Source organism: Triticum urartu, chromosome 3, assembly GCF_003073215.2.
Source record: "Triticum urartu cultivar G1812 chromosome 3, Tu2.1, whole genome shotgun sequence".
Taxonomy (NCBI): Eukaryota; Viridiplantae; Streptophyta; class Magnoliopsida; order Poales; family Poaceae; genus Triticum; species Triticum urartu.
This window is the reverse complement of record NC_053024.1, coordinates 641,928,443-641,943,819: the sequence shown is the minus strand read 5'-3', so window position 1 is coordinate 641,943,819 and position 15,377 is coordinate 641,928,443. Positions and strand designations below refer to the sequence as shown.

The 15,377-nt window shown below is 45.1% G+C and overlaps 1 pseudogene; it reads right to left on the bottom strand.

Moving 5' to 3' along the window:
• Positions 1 to 5,904: 5,904 nt before the first annotated feature.
• Positions 5,905 to 12,624, bottom strand: LOC125547086 (annotated as a pseudogene).
• Between the last annotated feature and the right edge of the window lie 2,753 nt (positions 12,625 to 15,377).

Sequence of the window (15,377 nt, the reverse complement as noted above, 5' to 3'; positions counted from 1 at the left end):
TTAGTTGGCATGATCCATTTTATGAATATATAGCTCATTCCAAATGATGATTGCTGGTTTTTTTTCATTCTTGTTTTTTCTCTTGTGTTTAATGTTTGTGTAATGCTTTCATTTTCTAATCAACAGGGCAGCGGTGAAGGAGTTGAGGTGGCTCCAGGGGAAGATTTGGAGCGACCATCACAAGCAGGCAGGATAAGGGCATCACCAGCGCGCTTTGCAAATTTCAACGCCTCTCTAACCCCACTACAGAAATCAGAGCTAGTTTCGAAGTCGGTCGGGGGGCTATTGAACTTATCAGACACACTTCCAGCGGACCTCACTAAGTTCCTGATGCAGTCCTACCAGCCACAGACCTCTGAAATGGTTTTCCCAGGAAGGGGAAGGATCCGTGTCGATGCTGACAGTGTTCAGAGGGTATTTGATCTCCCAAACAAGGGTCCAAAAGTCAGATATTTAGTTGACAAGGATGCCACTAGGAGATTCAAACAGGCTTTCAACATAACTGGAAATTCTCATCCCTAGATCACTACATGGCTCAAGATGATCCAGGATATGGCTGGAAGAATGGATGACACATTCTTTATGGCCTGGCTTGCGGTTGCCTTCAGCACTTTTCTAGCACCAACCACGGCCTTGAAGCTCAGCCCAAAGTGTTATGGACTTGTGCTAGATCATCAAATGCTAAAGAATACAAATATCTGCCTCTTTGTAGCAGAACACATTAACGAAGCTTTCCAGAACATGGACCAGGAGAAGCAAACTATCTGCTGCTGCTTGTATCACTTGGTGGTTAGTGAAAACGACCACTTTTTTCCATTTGTTCCTGTTCTTTCTGTGCAGTTATAGTTTGCTGAAATTCTCATAACAATAACTGAACTTGGCCTTTTCTTTTGTTTGGGTCTGGTGCAGATACTATACCTTGATGCGCTCGTACATGACTTCCTAGTAAGCAACTGTGCGATACGATCGAATGCATGGGATAGTACTCTAATTGCCAAGGTGATCAAGAATGATACTATCTCTCCTGGTGTGTTCGGCAAATTACAAATGAGTTCTTTTTTTTTCAACAGTGTCTTCCTTCTATGTTCTTTTGATGTCTGGTCACTCTTTTTGGAAATTGCACAGAAAATTGTCATCAGCTGGCACAACAATGCATGTAGTTGCACAGATTGTAGCTTTCAGTTTGACAATCTGCACACATGTTCATTTTAAATTGGCACACCATCTTTTTTAAGTTGCACAGTTTTACTAATCTTATTGCACAGATGTGTTGCATCAGTTGGTAGAAACTTTTTTTAGGTGCCATGTGTGTTGCACAGTTTTTGTGTCTTTGTTCAGTTGCATATATGTATAGTTGAATTTGTCTACCCCAATATCTTGTTGTAGTTGCACAGGTTGTAATGTGTGGTTTCATTCAACACACAAATCTATTTTTGATAACCTTGTTATTTTCTGTTTCTCTTTTTTTCACATCAGCTTAAAGAGGAGTATAGAGGCACGGAGCAGACACCACTGTTTGGTGGAATTTTGCAAGATGAAGCATTCGTGGCATCCAAGTTACCAATAACATACAATCCACAGGTTAGTGTTTTGCATACAGAAACTTGTATCACTTACCAATATTTTTCTATTGTCTGGGATGTATGTTCAGATGGACATGTATAACTTTTGTAGTTGCGAGAATACAGAATTTAGTTGGCCGTGATGTATGTTCAGTTGCACATATAAGCTTTTGTAGTTGCACATGTTCTTTTGGACAGTCAAAGAGTTCATTTACAACCATTGTCATCAACTTTTGGCAGAATGCATGTTTTTTTAGTTTGTGCCACAGTGCATGTGTAGTTGCCTAGAATCATGTTTTTAGTTGGCCAGAAAGTGTGTATTAGTCGTTTTTGCTTATCACATCATGGTCAGTTACAGACATTTTTACTTTTTATTATTTTTTCTAACTGAATCAGTACTGAATCTTTTTTGTGTTGATGCAGAAAAAGGCAAAGATTGCGAAAGTGGTCAATGAGCTGTGCAAGGCTGTAACTGAACATGTTGGCACCTTCATTGAAGCAGTTGCCAAGATCGATGAGGAGGAGGAGGAGGAGGAGGGGGAGGAGGAGGACAAACAAGAAGAGGACAAAGGAGAGGAGGAGGACAAGGAAGAAGATAGTGATGCAGAGGAGGAGGAACAAGAAGGTGAGGCCAAAGAGGGGGATGGGGACAAAGGGGCAGCAGTTGATGGCAGTGAGAGGGGAGAAGACAAAGGCGTAGCAGCTGATGGCAGTGAGAGGGAAGAAGACGATGATGAAGAAGAGGAGGATGGTTATGGTGATGATAAAGGGGGATCCAATGGAGGCAGTGACAGCAGCGATGACGATGATGATGACAACGCCCTTGGTTCTGGTGGTACAGGTGGCAACACATCCAGGAGGACTAGCACTTATGCCACCCCTGCGAGCAGCAACAATTCATTGAGTAGCAGGAGCACACTGCAGATGTTGATTGACAAAACTTGCTGGAAAGACAAGGATTTGCCGAAGTCAAAGAAAAATGACGAAGCAGAGTCTCAGGGCAGCATTGATATGTTCAAGCTCTGCAACTTGAAGCCAGCTTTGCCAATCACCTTTCTCGTGCCAGATTTCAGCGACAAAGATATGTGTGAGAAGATCAACTTTGCCATTGACAAGAGCCTGTTCTTATCAAGTGATGCTGAAAAGAATCAAATTGATATGGAGGAAGCAGGAAAGGGTCTTGACTGGGTTCATTCAAAGGAAAAATATAAGGAATATTTAAAGCAGCTCCCAGACCTAAGCTCCAGCAAGAGCAAGGCAGCATCCACGGCAAACCCTCACGTGGTCCAGAAGCGTAAAGCAGTTTCAATGAAGAAGAATCTGCAGTTGCCTCAAATGAAGGAGAAGATGGTGAGTGCAGATGCTGAAGTAAATATGGTCAAGGAAGCTGTGCTTCAAACTGATATGCCAACTGTAGTGAGCAAAGAGCCAACCAATGTCAAAGAAGTTCAACAGATCAAGGGGAAGACTCCCCTTTCAACAGTCCCACCAAAACCACCTAAGCAGAAGATTGTCAAATTTGCCAGGGGCGCAAAGGGGGAACAGGCCACAGAAGATTTGGGGTTCAGAGACGAGAGAGAGCTGCAAGCCGCGGCCATTGATGCAGGGGTGCCAAGTTCTGCTAGGTTGTTGCCAACTCAGACTGGAAAGATGCCAACTACAGATACCAGTGTGCCAACTGATGTGTCAGTTAGCAGCATGGTCACAGTCAAAACCACCACAGCTGGTCAGGAAGGCACCACTGCAACTGCAAGTCCCAAGGTGCCTACTCATAGAGATGCTTCAATGCCAAACACAAAAGGAGGTGATCCAACTATCAAAGTGCCGTCCCCAAGAGCTGACTTTCAGCAACCATTAACACAAGAGGAGGTGTTCGACATTATAAGTAGGTGCAAGCCTCCAAGGCCGCCAACTACAACACTATTGCGAACCAAGTCAGTGAATGATGCACCCATGTTTGTACCGCAAGGAGATGCCCTGGTCCTTGAACCCTTACGAAGATCAAACTCTTATCATGGTGACAGGTTCTGTGATGCACCATCTTTTGACCTCGGCATAGATGGTGATGCTCCAGCACCTGCTCCAGCAGCAGAAACAGCGGAAGCCGGTGTGATCTGCATCGATGAGTGTGAGTTGGACCCAGCAGCTGTGAATGAAGGATGTGATGCTGCTGATGCTGGCAAGGCAATAGCTCAAGAACTAGATGTTGGTTCACCAGAGAATTGCCACACCCCGATATGCGCAGAACCAGAACTTGGCACGAGCAGTTCTTCGGGACCACCTCTTGCACGAAGACAGAGGAGGGTAAGAAGGCCCGCAGCATCTCAAAGGTCTCCATTCATCGACTACAACAAGAAGAAGACTTTCAGCACCAATGAGGTAGTGAACAAGCTTTACGCTGCCCTCTTGTATTGGGCCAGGCATCACAAAGGAGCAGATGATGGAGCAACCAGGTAAACTAACTCCCCACAGCCTACATACATATCTTTTTCAGTTGCATAGGACCAGCCACTTAGTTGCACAGAAAGCATAGCATGTTGCACAGAACAGGGCTTTTAGTTGCACACTGTTCTGTTTTCATTTTCATGCACATTTTTTTTGCTGCTGTGACCCTTCGAGCTAACTTGTCTTTTTATTGCTATCAAAAAAAAATCAGCCCTGAGATAATCAGGTATGGTGATTTCTACATTTCTTTAAAGGAGTTAGTTGATTCGATGAAGCCGGTTCAATGGTTGTCAAAAATTGTTATTGAGACTGGAATCTTACACATCATGGATAACTTACCAGAAGGGTCAAAGAAGGTTGTTATGCCACTGAGGTTTTCTGTAAGTTTTTTCAAAACCTTCTTTTTACCCTCATCTTTGTTCTGTAGCACTTTTTTCGTTGACCATTTGAGGGAGGCCTTTCACCTACTAAGGAGTTTTGAGCCATGTTTTATAATCTCTGCAGATAAAATTACAGCAAGGGATCCACAATGTGAATGAGATAAACAAGAAGTTTGATTACAAGAACCGTCTCGACAAGAAAGACTTGGTGAGTGTTGTGCCCACATGATCAATCTTTTTTTAGTTGGCACCCACAGCATGTCCAGTTGCACATGACACATCTGTTAGTTGGCAGATACTTGTTGCAACCTGTTTTTAACTTGACCAAGTCTTTTACTGTTTTTCTTAGCTACAGCTTGTATTTGTGTCTAAAATCGTTCACGCTTGCAGGTCATGCTGCCAGTGCTCGAGTGCGCAGATGTAACCGATAAGGACGGAGGGAGGCATTATTGGGTCTTCAGTGTCAACTTGAGGGAGGGACGCTTCGAAGTTCTTGATTCAAGCAGGACGCTGGACAACATTGAGCTGATGAACACCGCCTCTACCATTGCGGGGGCAGTACGCCAGCTATGGAGGAAGCATTACCCAAAGTTCAGCATCGAGCACTTCCAAATTATTGACATTGATGTACCGAAGCAGCTCGGCAAGTAAGACAATAAGCATTTCATTCCTTCTCAATCATATACCATCATTTTGTAGTTTTTAAATTTTTCTACATGTGCAATCTTTAGTATTTTTAAGACACAGTACTAGTCTTCAATCTGTTTTATCATTTTTATGAGTTTCTAATGGATTATCTAGCTAGTTGCAGAGTGGCGCATAAATAGTTGCACACTGGCACGTAAGCAGTTGCACAGTGGCACATAATGAGTTGCAGTAAAACACAAGCAGTTGCACAGTAGGACATAAGCAGTTGCACAGAGTGCATTACCTTTATTTGGTTTTAATTTTATGTGACAATTTTTTTGCCCATTTTTGCATTAATGAGTGTGGGTTGTTCGCACTGCTTAACGCCACCGAGTGGAATGGTAGCCAACTGCCCAACTACGACCCCAAGGAAGTACTCAACATCAGGAAGAAGTTGGCATATGATTAGGTCACCAGCGTGCATAACACTGCCCCATGGAGGAAATCGCTGAGATACGACAAGGAGTAGGTCAGTACTATTTTTTCTTTTTTTCTGCTCCATGAAGGAAGTTGCTGGTTTGTACAATTTTATGAAGTAGATTTTGTAGTTGCACACTACTAGTAATTGTGTTTGCAACTCAATATCATCACTTTTGTTGATACATTAGGAGCACTGGATATACAATTGTTCAACAACTAAATATTTAACCAGTTGCCAACAAAGGCACAAATAGCAACTTTTTTTACACAGTGCATGAACTAATTCAAGCAGCATAAATTAGATAAAGAGGAATCATAGATGCTGAATGTGTCCACTTGGTCCCAACATTGCTAAAAAAGACATCATTATTTCCCTTTTTTGTTCCAAAGTTACAAATGAGGAAACAGAATCACAGGAGCCTCTGTAGACACACACCAGCAGTGTGCTCTGTAGATTGGCACTGGCTGCATTTTTTTTCTTCTTTGGGTGTAGCTCCAGCGCCGATTTGTACCGTCGACTCTTTACCCTACCCTTTGTAGTAGACCATGGAGGATCCCTGGGCACAAAATCATCAGAAGCTTGTGCAAGGGATGCAGCCTCCAACGGAGCAGTAGGACCGTCACGATCACCTGTGTAATAATCATATAAAAATTTTAGTATTTTTGTTATTGTGCAACCAGCACTGATGTTCTGTGCAACCACACAGTACATTTTGTGCAACTAACTGGTTGCTGTGTGCAAGTTAAGTTGAAAAAACACCTGCAGTAGCACGGCCTGTCATGGTACTTGGATTGTAGTTGCCTATGGGCAGAACATGAAAAACAAGTTAGATTTTTAGCTTGATCCTCAAACTAACACAGCGCACGCAACTAGGCAGCATGTTTTGTTCAACTGGGCACTATGATATGTGCAACTAAAGTCACTCACCCTAGTTTTTGTTTTGGAGTCGGTGAAGGTACTAACCTGGGTGATGAGCCCCCTGAGTCCTGCCTGTAGGTCCATTGGGAGTAGCACAAAGGGCACTGCTAGTTGGGCCTGGCGGGGGAGGAGGTCTTTGAGGGTTGGCATCACCTATAGGCAGAACAGGACAAACAAGTCAGTTGTGTTTATCTTTTTGATGCTCGAACTAACACAGCGTGCGCAACTAGGTAGCCTGTTCGGTGCAACTGAGCACCATGATGTGTGCAATTAGAGTTACAGACCTAGTTTGATGGGGAGTTGGGGGCAGGTAATTACCTGGACGACGAGCCCCCTGAGTGCTGCCTGTAGGGCCACTGGGAGGAGCACGCGGGGGAGGAGGTGGCGGAGGATGCCGTGTACAGCCAGGAGGGGGAGGAGGTCCTTTAGGGTTGACATCACCTATATCCAGAACTGGAAAAATAAGTTAGCTGTGTTATCTTGATGGTTGAACTAACACAGCGTGCGCAACTAGGCAGTATGTTCTGTCCAAGTGGCTACCATGGTGTGTGCAACTGGGCACAATGATGTGTGCAACTGAAGTTACACACCTAGTTAGATCAGGAATTGGGGCAGGTAATTACCTGGATGATGAGCCCCCTGATTGCTGCCTGGAGGTGGAGGAGGTCCTCGAGGGTTGCCATCATCTGATGGCCCCGTTGCAGCAGTCGGTTTTTTCTTTTTCTTGGACTTGTTCAGGTGGCCGATCTCGATACGTGCTGCACGCATATGCTTGTATACAATAGCTTGTGCTGGATCAGAACCACTCGCAAACTTTGCTAGTTTCCGAAAATCGTATATCATGTTCCTCTCCCTTATCTGCTTCTGATTGAGGAGGCATTTCATCCGGTTGCTCATAACCAGTCCCTGGCGCACTAGGTACAGCAGTAGGTGTCCACCGTCTTAGCAAGTACCTTTCCGGTATGACATCAATGCCAACATGGGTGAACACCTTGAGGATATGGCAACAGAGGATGCCGTCCTTGTTCATTTTACAGCACTCACACAAATAGGAACCCTCCTCCACCCTTGCCTGCACCAAGTAGTTTCGAGAACCATATTTCGCAACAAATTCCTGGTTCGGTCTGAGCTCAAACACATCAGCACCAACTTGGAATGCATTATAACGTCCAATCAGCTCAAACTCTTTTCTGAACTTGCGGTAAAGGTCTCTAGTATAGGTTTTGTAAGCTTGCTTCTCTATTGGGAAGTTGGACCACAACTCAATCTCAAGGTGTTCTGTCCTGTAATCATTGCAGCTTCCTTGGCAAGGATGTGGTTCTGGATTTTCTTATATTGCTTGACGAAGTTCAGCATTGAGTTGTGTGGGTTCACATATCTTTTGAGGACGGCGTTGAACCCCTCACTACGCTGTGTAGACTGGAGAAAGGGGAAGAAGCTGTGTTTGAAGTAGCACGGCACCCAAGTTGACCTGTATTCGTACAACTTCTCAAAGTGCGTGTGTGTCATAGCCTCATACTTCATCATTAACCCAGCCCAATTCTGCTCAAACTCGTCTATAGTGAAGCTGAAGTCAACACACTTGTTGAAATCATCAGAGAGTCCTAGATTCCGGCACAGCAGCCAACCAACCTTTTCCTGAGCCTTTTTCATGATGTGCCATCGACAACAGCGGTGCATGGTGGTTGGAAAGATGCTCTGTATTGACTGCCTCATCGCACCATCCTGGTCGGTGATGAAGTTGTCAGGAGGTTTGCCATCCATAGCCTCTAGGAATGCTCCAAAGACCCAATCAAAGCTCGATGCCAACTCCTGCCTCACAAACGCGCAACCCAGCATGAAAGATTGGCCATGTCGGTTTATTCCTATGAAGGACGCGAATGGCATATTGTACAAGTTGGTCATGTAGGTGGTGTCAAACGATATGCAATCATGGTACGCCTCCGCATAAGCTTTTCGAGCTAAGCCGTCCACCCAAAATATGTTGACAACTCTGTCCTCTTCATCATATTTCACCTTATAGAAGAAGTCTGGATCGTTTTTTTGTATATCCTTGAAGTGCGCAATTTTCTCAATCAGATCACCCTCCTTTGTGTCATCTCTACGGAAACGTGTACAAAGATTTGTTATTGCCTTTGGTCCGAACGGCACCATCATCTCAGATCCATAGAACTCTGCCATTACATGCATCATTCGTCCTGCATAATACAAAAACAAACAGTATATCCTTTTTTTAGTTGCACAAATGGCATATCCAGCTGCACAGTAATAGGACACGTGTTGGCATAGAACATAATCGCAGGAAATGGACACCTAGCTGCACCTTTTTAAAAACACTTTGCAGTTTTTGCATACAGGACATTGTGTAGTTGCACAGTAAAGACAATCTAGGTGCACAAGAAGCACCAAAAGTGATATACAAAAAGCATGGGAAGTTGGACACCAGTTGCACAGTTAAGCCATTTCAGTTGCACAGTAGTACCATAACAGTTGCACACTGGACTGCCTAGAGGGAAACTTAATTCTTCGAGGGATATAGAAAAAAACCACACCTGTAGTCAAGTTACAGTTATAAAAGATGCGCAGAAACTCCTTTTCATCAGGTGAGATGCCTTGGTGGGATCTCAAGTATTTGGACAATGACGGTTTGTTCACAGGCGGATGATTGTGGTCAGGAACAAAGTGCGTCACCTCCCATCGCCCATCTATCAGCTTCACCAACATTTTCGCCTTGCATTCAGTCTGCTTTATTGTCTAGCGTTTGCGCTTCTTCTTCTTCTTAATAGTACCAGCCTCCTCTTCAGCAAATATTGGAGGTTCTTCTTCCATCTCCTCATCACTGTTAACAGATTTTGGATCTGGAATAGGGTCCAGGACATGAGGAGCCTCAGCTCCTCCATCATCAGCTTTGGGCTTCTTGAACTTGTTGCAGCAAAACTGTTGTTTTATCAATTCATTGGTGCGGGCTGTCCGTCTAGAGGTGTTCATCTTGATAGAGAAACCCATCCGTAGTGTGTAGCTGTTGTAGTGATCCTTAGCAATTTGAAGGCTGTCAAACCTCATGCCAACATAGGGTTCCATAGGTTGAGAACCAGCCTCATCCTCTCCTTCTTCTACTTGCACAACTCTGTCAACAGCCCCAGCTTCTAGCTCAGTCCTGGTTGGACCAGGAACATTTGCCTCGGTTCCTGTGTCATCAAGAGTATGGTTCTTTGACTGCAAAGACACCACTACAGGGGCACCACGGGCTGATGACTGGCCTGCCACATTGTCATGGCCCGTAGGGTTACCATCACGACTTGCCTGCGTGTAGTAAACAGATCGACCATTTTCTGTCCAATTTTCTTGTTGTATGCTGGGTTGCTGCTGATCCATATCACGAGGAAGCTCATTGAGATCTGGAGGCAACTCATTGAGATCAAGCATTTTTTTCCTTGTTCTTGGATGCTGCCACACACTCCATGCACATATATAAAAAGAAGAAATTGATGCCATCAGTTGGTAACCACAGAAAAAGAGTGTTTCAAACAACCTAAAAACTTAGTAAATAGGCAGTTGCACACCATTTTGTGATAATCTTAGTTCCAAAAACAACATGACTGTAGCATAATCTTTTATTATAACAGTTATGAATTTTTTTGTTTGCACAGATTTGTTTTGTTAGTTGCACAGTTTGCAGTAAATAACTGGCAAAAGCATGACTTCTTTTTGCTACAGAGTTTTTCTGACTTTCCCACTTTTTTGTTTTGTTGTAATGATTTGTAGGTTTCCTTTTCGCAAGGAACTCTTTTCAGATTTTTCTGCACATAATTGGATGCTACATTTGAGAAGGAAAATCCAGGTAAAAGAAGAAAGAAGAATTGGAGGACAGATTATAGTTATATGTTTTTCATCGTCGTTTATGTTTCTAGTTCTGGTATATTTGAACATATTAATATGGTTTGCAATAGGTGTGGGACCAGAATATATGCGTGGGACAAGATTATATGTGTGAATATGTTAATATGGTTTGTGGCTTCATTAGCCATGGACAAAAGTTCTTGTGCTTTTCCTGTTGCACTACAGATTTCTGGTTTTCGCTAGAATAGACGTCTCAATTGCCAGGATGCATCTTTGCACTTGGCCAGCATACATATCCAGTTGGACATTCAATGTTTTTAGTTGGCTAGAATAGATGTCTCAGCTGGCGAGGTTGCATTTATTTCAGTTTTTGGCCAACATGCATGTTCAGTTGGACAGTTAATGCATTCAGTTGGGTAGAATAGATGTCTCAGTTGGCCAGGATACATTTTCTCAGTTTTTTGCCAACATGCATGTTTAGTTGGCCAGAAAACATGTTTTTTATTTGCACATATACTACAGTTTTCCCAAAGTGTTCACTCACAAACATGTATTGCGAAATATACATGTTTACTTGGCTAGGATACATGTTTAGTTGGCCAGGATACATGTTTTTTAGTTGGCCAGATAACACGTGGGGTACAATGCATGTTTTAGTTTTGGCTAGCATGCATGCCGAGTTGCCAGAATATAGGTTCAGTTGGCTGGGATGCATGTTCAGTTGCCCATTTATGAATTTTTAGTTGCACATATCTATTGGGCAGTCAATTTTTTGTTCATTTTGCAAACAATATACTACAAGTTGGTAGAATGCATGTTTAGTTTTTGGCTACAATGCTTTGTTGAGTTGGCTTTAATCATGTTTTAATTGGCCAGAGAACTTGTTTTTAGTTGGCTTGTTTAACACATCCAGGTGGTAGAAACTTGTCTGGCATGCATCAAGTAGTTTTTGGCATGTTTGACACATCCAGCAGTAACATCAAGTAGACTGGTGTGATGTGCCAGATTCACCTCTTTTTTGAAGCAGATTCTCCATGGATCCATGGAGAAGGGGGTTTACATATGCCTATGTAGTAAAAGAAAGGGGGAAGTGAAGAGGTGCAGAGGGGGCTTACCTGCTTGATCTTACTGCCTGGTATGGCTCTGACCACCCTGCCCTTTAGATCTTGAAGCAGCTCCTTCTACTTTGGGGCTCCCATGGCGGCTGTGTAGGAGGAGGAAGAAGGGTTGGGGGCGATTTCTTTTGGATCTTCTTCTGGCGTGGAGAAAAAGAAAAAGGCAGCGTGGGAGGGGCTGGGGCGTGGGGGCGAGCGGGGGCGTGCGTGCGAGCTGGAGACAACTGGCTACGTGGGGCTCGATCGGTCTATTTTGATGAGCCCCTTCCTTTTCTGTTTCGGGGGGACAGGGGGTTTCCTTTTTCAGCCGGCCGCTCGGTTGCACTAGTGGGCAGCCGAACGCCCATTAGACACGTCCTATTAAGAAAGGATTTAGTTGTGCTTCCGGCGCGGCACAGAATGGCCGCATTGCATTAAACAAGGCATACATATCGTATTTATTCGGCGACTTCGGGAGCTTAGCCGTCCATTTGGACATTTGGCAGAGTAAAGGTTTTTATACGAGGGGGAAAAAAGAACAATAATAGTACAGTACGTAGTAATATGGCAAAGTAGGAGTACGCAGCACGCGGTCTGGGACTGGTAGAGCCTCCCTGGGAAAACATGGCTGCTCCCTAGGAAACACAGCAGTACACTTCAGTGTAGTACCGCTGAACCAGGGTCCAGGGGCCGTCCATACGATGGGCAGGCGTGGCGAGGACGGTGGCGTCGCGTCGCGTCGCATGCATGCACGCAGCTCACGCGGCGTGTAGTAGTACGTGCAACGTGCGTGCGGTTTGTCAACGAGGGTCGCGTTTCTTCCGGATCCGGTGCAGTTCGGCCGTACGTGCGGGGTTCGATTCATTCATTGTTTTCTTCCGGCACCGGCGCTACGGCAGGGGTGGTGGGATCGCGTCTCGTGCGCGCGGTTCCGGTCCGTTTCCTTCGTTTTCCATGCGTCGCCGCATGGGTCAGTCCGCGATGAGTTGGTTGGCCCCCAGGTCGACGGCGGGGACACGATCGAGGAGACCGGATCGCCATCCCGCGTGTGCACCGACGGGCGATGGCACAGGGCGGCACGAGTCATGAGAAGGATGGTCACGCCAGGTGCCAGCCGCGTTAGGCGCGGCGTTGCCGTCTCGTCTGTGCTCTTCGGATAGCATGCGGTGGCGCCGGTGAGAGACGCTCGGCGGCTGCATGCGTTGGCAGGAAACGTCGATCTCGACCTCAGGTGCGGCCGACGGCCGACGGGGATGCTGCTGGTCGCGGGTGCCCATCGGGCTGATCGTGCCTTGCTTGGAGGAAGAGAAGCTGAGTGATACCCGCATTTGTCTACACTTTGGAGGGCACATTCCGTCTGAAAACGATCACTCACCAAATGGATTCTGAATGGGACTCTGGAAGACTGATTCATCCAACTAACGACTCACAAGCCAGAAGCTCGTGGCAAGCATGCATCGACGAGCATCACTCAACTGCACGGCAGGGATGCCGTGCAACGCCACTTGATGACAACGACGACGACGGACGAAGCTCATCAAGAGTTGAACATCGGCCATGATTACCGGCCGTTAGGCACGGAAATTTCGTCGTTAATCCCGTGGTTAACGTCACGTCATTTTCGTGGCCTCTCGGACTCTGCATTCCACCTTCCGTATCTGCTGGGCAACAAATCACAGCCTTGGGGTGGCGAAGCACACGATCAACTACCGGTTTTGGCCGCCGTGAGTGTCCGGTCAGTCGGTCACGCTACGTACGTGTGATACGTATGGCGCATGGCTAGTCTCTTCCGCGACCTGCGCTGCTATCACCACCTCGTACTTCCTGCCTAAGAAAATTACAAAGCAGGACGTACGTACGTACGATCTCAAGTCAAAGCTCGCGCTTCAAACTTCAAACGCGCGCCTAACCATGCACGTCGGAGTTCCTTCCCTGCGCGTGTTGCGCTCGGAGAGCAGACGGCCCATGCCAGCAAAAGTCAATACACCATGGCAAAAGGAATGCCGAGTTTGCCAAGCATTTTTTTTTTGTTTTTCATGGGATTTTTCCCGTGACTGAACGAACGGATTGCTTCGTCTGATTTACTCATCTAGTCTAGAACTAGAAGTAAAGATTTGTTTGGTGCTAGTTGACCTTTGTTTCGTTCCTACTAAACGTTACAAAACGAGCTAGCAGGATGGAGAAACAAAGGGTCCATCTATGCATGTCATCCACCGAGCTAGGAGTGGTGGGCACATACGTAACCACATTTCTTTATCTGATCCACACACTGCATGCGTCCACGCAAGTGGCCACGCCCGTCGCCAAAACGTTCGTCTCCTGCTGCAACTTCTTCTCTCACCGCCTCAGCGGTGACGTGGGCAGCAGCAGCAGCACCAGCTGATTAAACAAAGTAAGCAAGCATCAAGCCTTTCCAACTGGGCAAAGCTAAGCACGGATGGCTCCAAATTCCAAACAAAGTTCCGTTCGTCTCGTCCGGTGTCGCGCCCTCCAGGGGTGGCCAGGCGTTAGGCATGCAATGCAAGAGGCTGGTTCCTTGCGATCGAACACCTGCAACACGCCGAATGCCTAGTGTGATGTGAGACTACTAAAAAACTCAAGAGAAAATCCATGCATACTACTTGACACTTCTCGACGAAAGAAAATCCATGCTTTGGAGCGTTGGGTTGGTGACGACCGGCGAGCGACGACGGCGAGTCGACAACGTTGCCGCCCCGGGATATATTGCTGTGTTGTCTCGCAGTTGTTGTCTGGGGACACTGATAGAAAAAGGGCCTTTAGTGGGTTTTTTTTAAAAAAAATAATTTTTTTTGAATTTTTAAATTTCTGAATTATTTTAACCTTTAATCTCTAATCACCCCTCATCACTGCTCAATTTAATCTGTAATCACCCCTCATCATTTCAAATCATTTAACTTCCCGGACGGTCATCCATCCTCCCACTCCCTCAGCCTGAGCACGCTTAACTTCCGGGTTCTATTCTCCCTCGTTTCCAAGTCTGCACTCATTGTTTTCCTGACAATAGTAAGATGTCAATCCTATTAACCCTCAGGAGTTTAGCTTGAGCATGAAGTCACACATTTTACTGTTTGAGTTTGAAACTATTGTTCTAAAAAACAATAATTTTTTAGTAACACTAATATTTCTTGAATAAGTACTTTGACCATTGTTTGACCACAGTTTGACCATAGTTTCACCAGATTTGACCAAAATTCAAAAAAACTGAAATAATTATTTAATAACACTAATATTTTTGAATAATTATTTAGTAACACTAATACTTCTTGAATAAGTAGTTTGACCATAGTTTGACCAGATTTAATGAAAATTTAAAAAAACTGAAATTTGAGCATAACTTTTTTTCCTTTTGGAATTTGAGGATTCTACAAATTTGCAAACAGGCCGTAGGCGGTCTCCATCGGATGTAACTTTTTGAGTAGATGATTTTTCATATAAAACACTTTTTAATCCGAGTTCGTATGCAAAAGTTATGCCCATTTTACAAATTCCAGAGAGATTTTGTAAATAAAGTCGAAATCCATATTTGTAAATTTTCTCAACAACTAGACCACATATCACATGAGAAACTTATTTTATTTTATTTTTTTGACATTTCCATCATTTTGTTTTGTTTTTTCTAAAACTGAAAAGGCGGCCCACCGGGGGGGGGGGGGGAGTTTGAAAATGGGACCTTTAGTACCGGTTCGTGCCATGAACCGGTACTAATGCCTCAAAGCCCATTAGTCCCAGTTGGTGGCACCAACCGAGACTAAAGGTCTAACCTGACCTTTAGTATCGGTTGGTGCCACCAACCGGGACTAATGGGCATCGCACCCTTTAGTCCCGGTTCGTGACACGAACCGGGACTAAAGGGCCCAGGTGAACCAGGACTAATGCCTTAGCCGCACGAACCGGGATAAATGCACCCATTGGTCCCGGTTCTGGACTGAACCGGGACTAATGGGCTTACCCGGCCTGGACCAAAGCCCCCTTTTCTACTAGTGGGACATCTCGCTCGATCTTGCAGCAT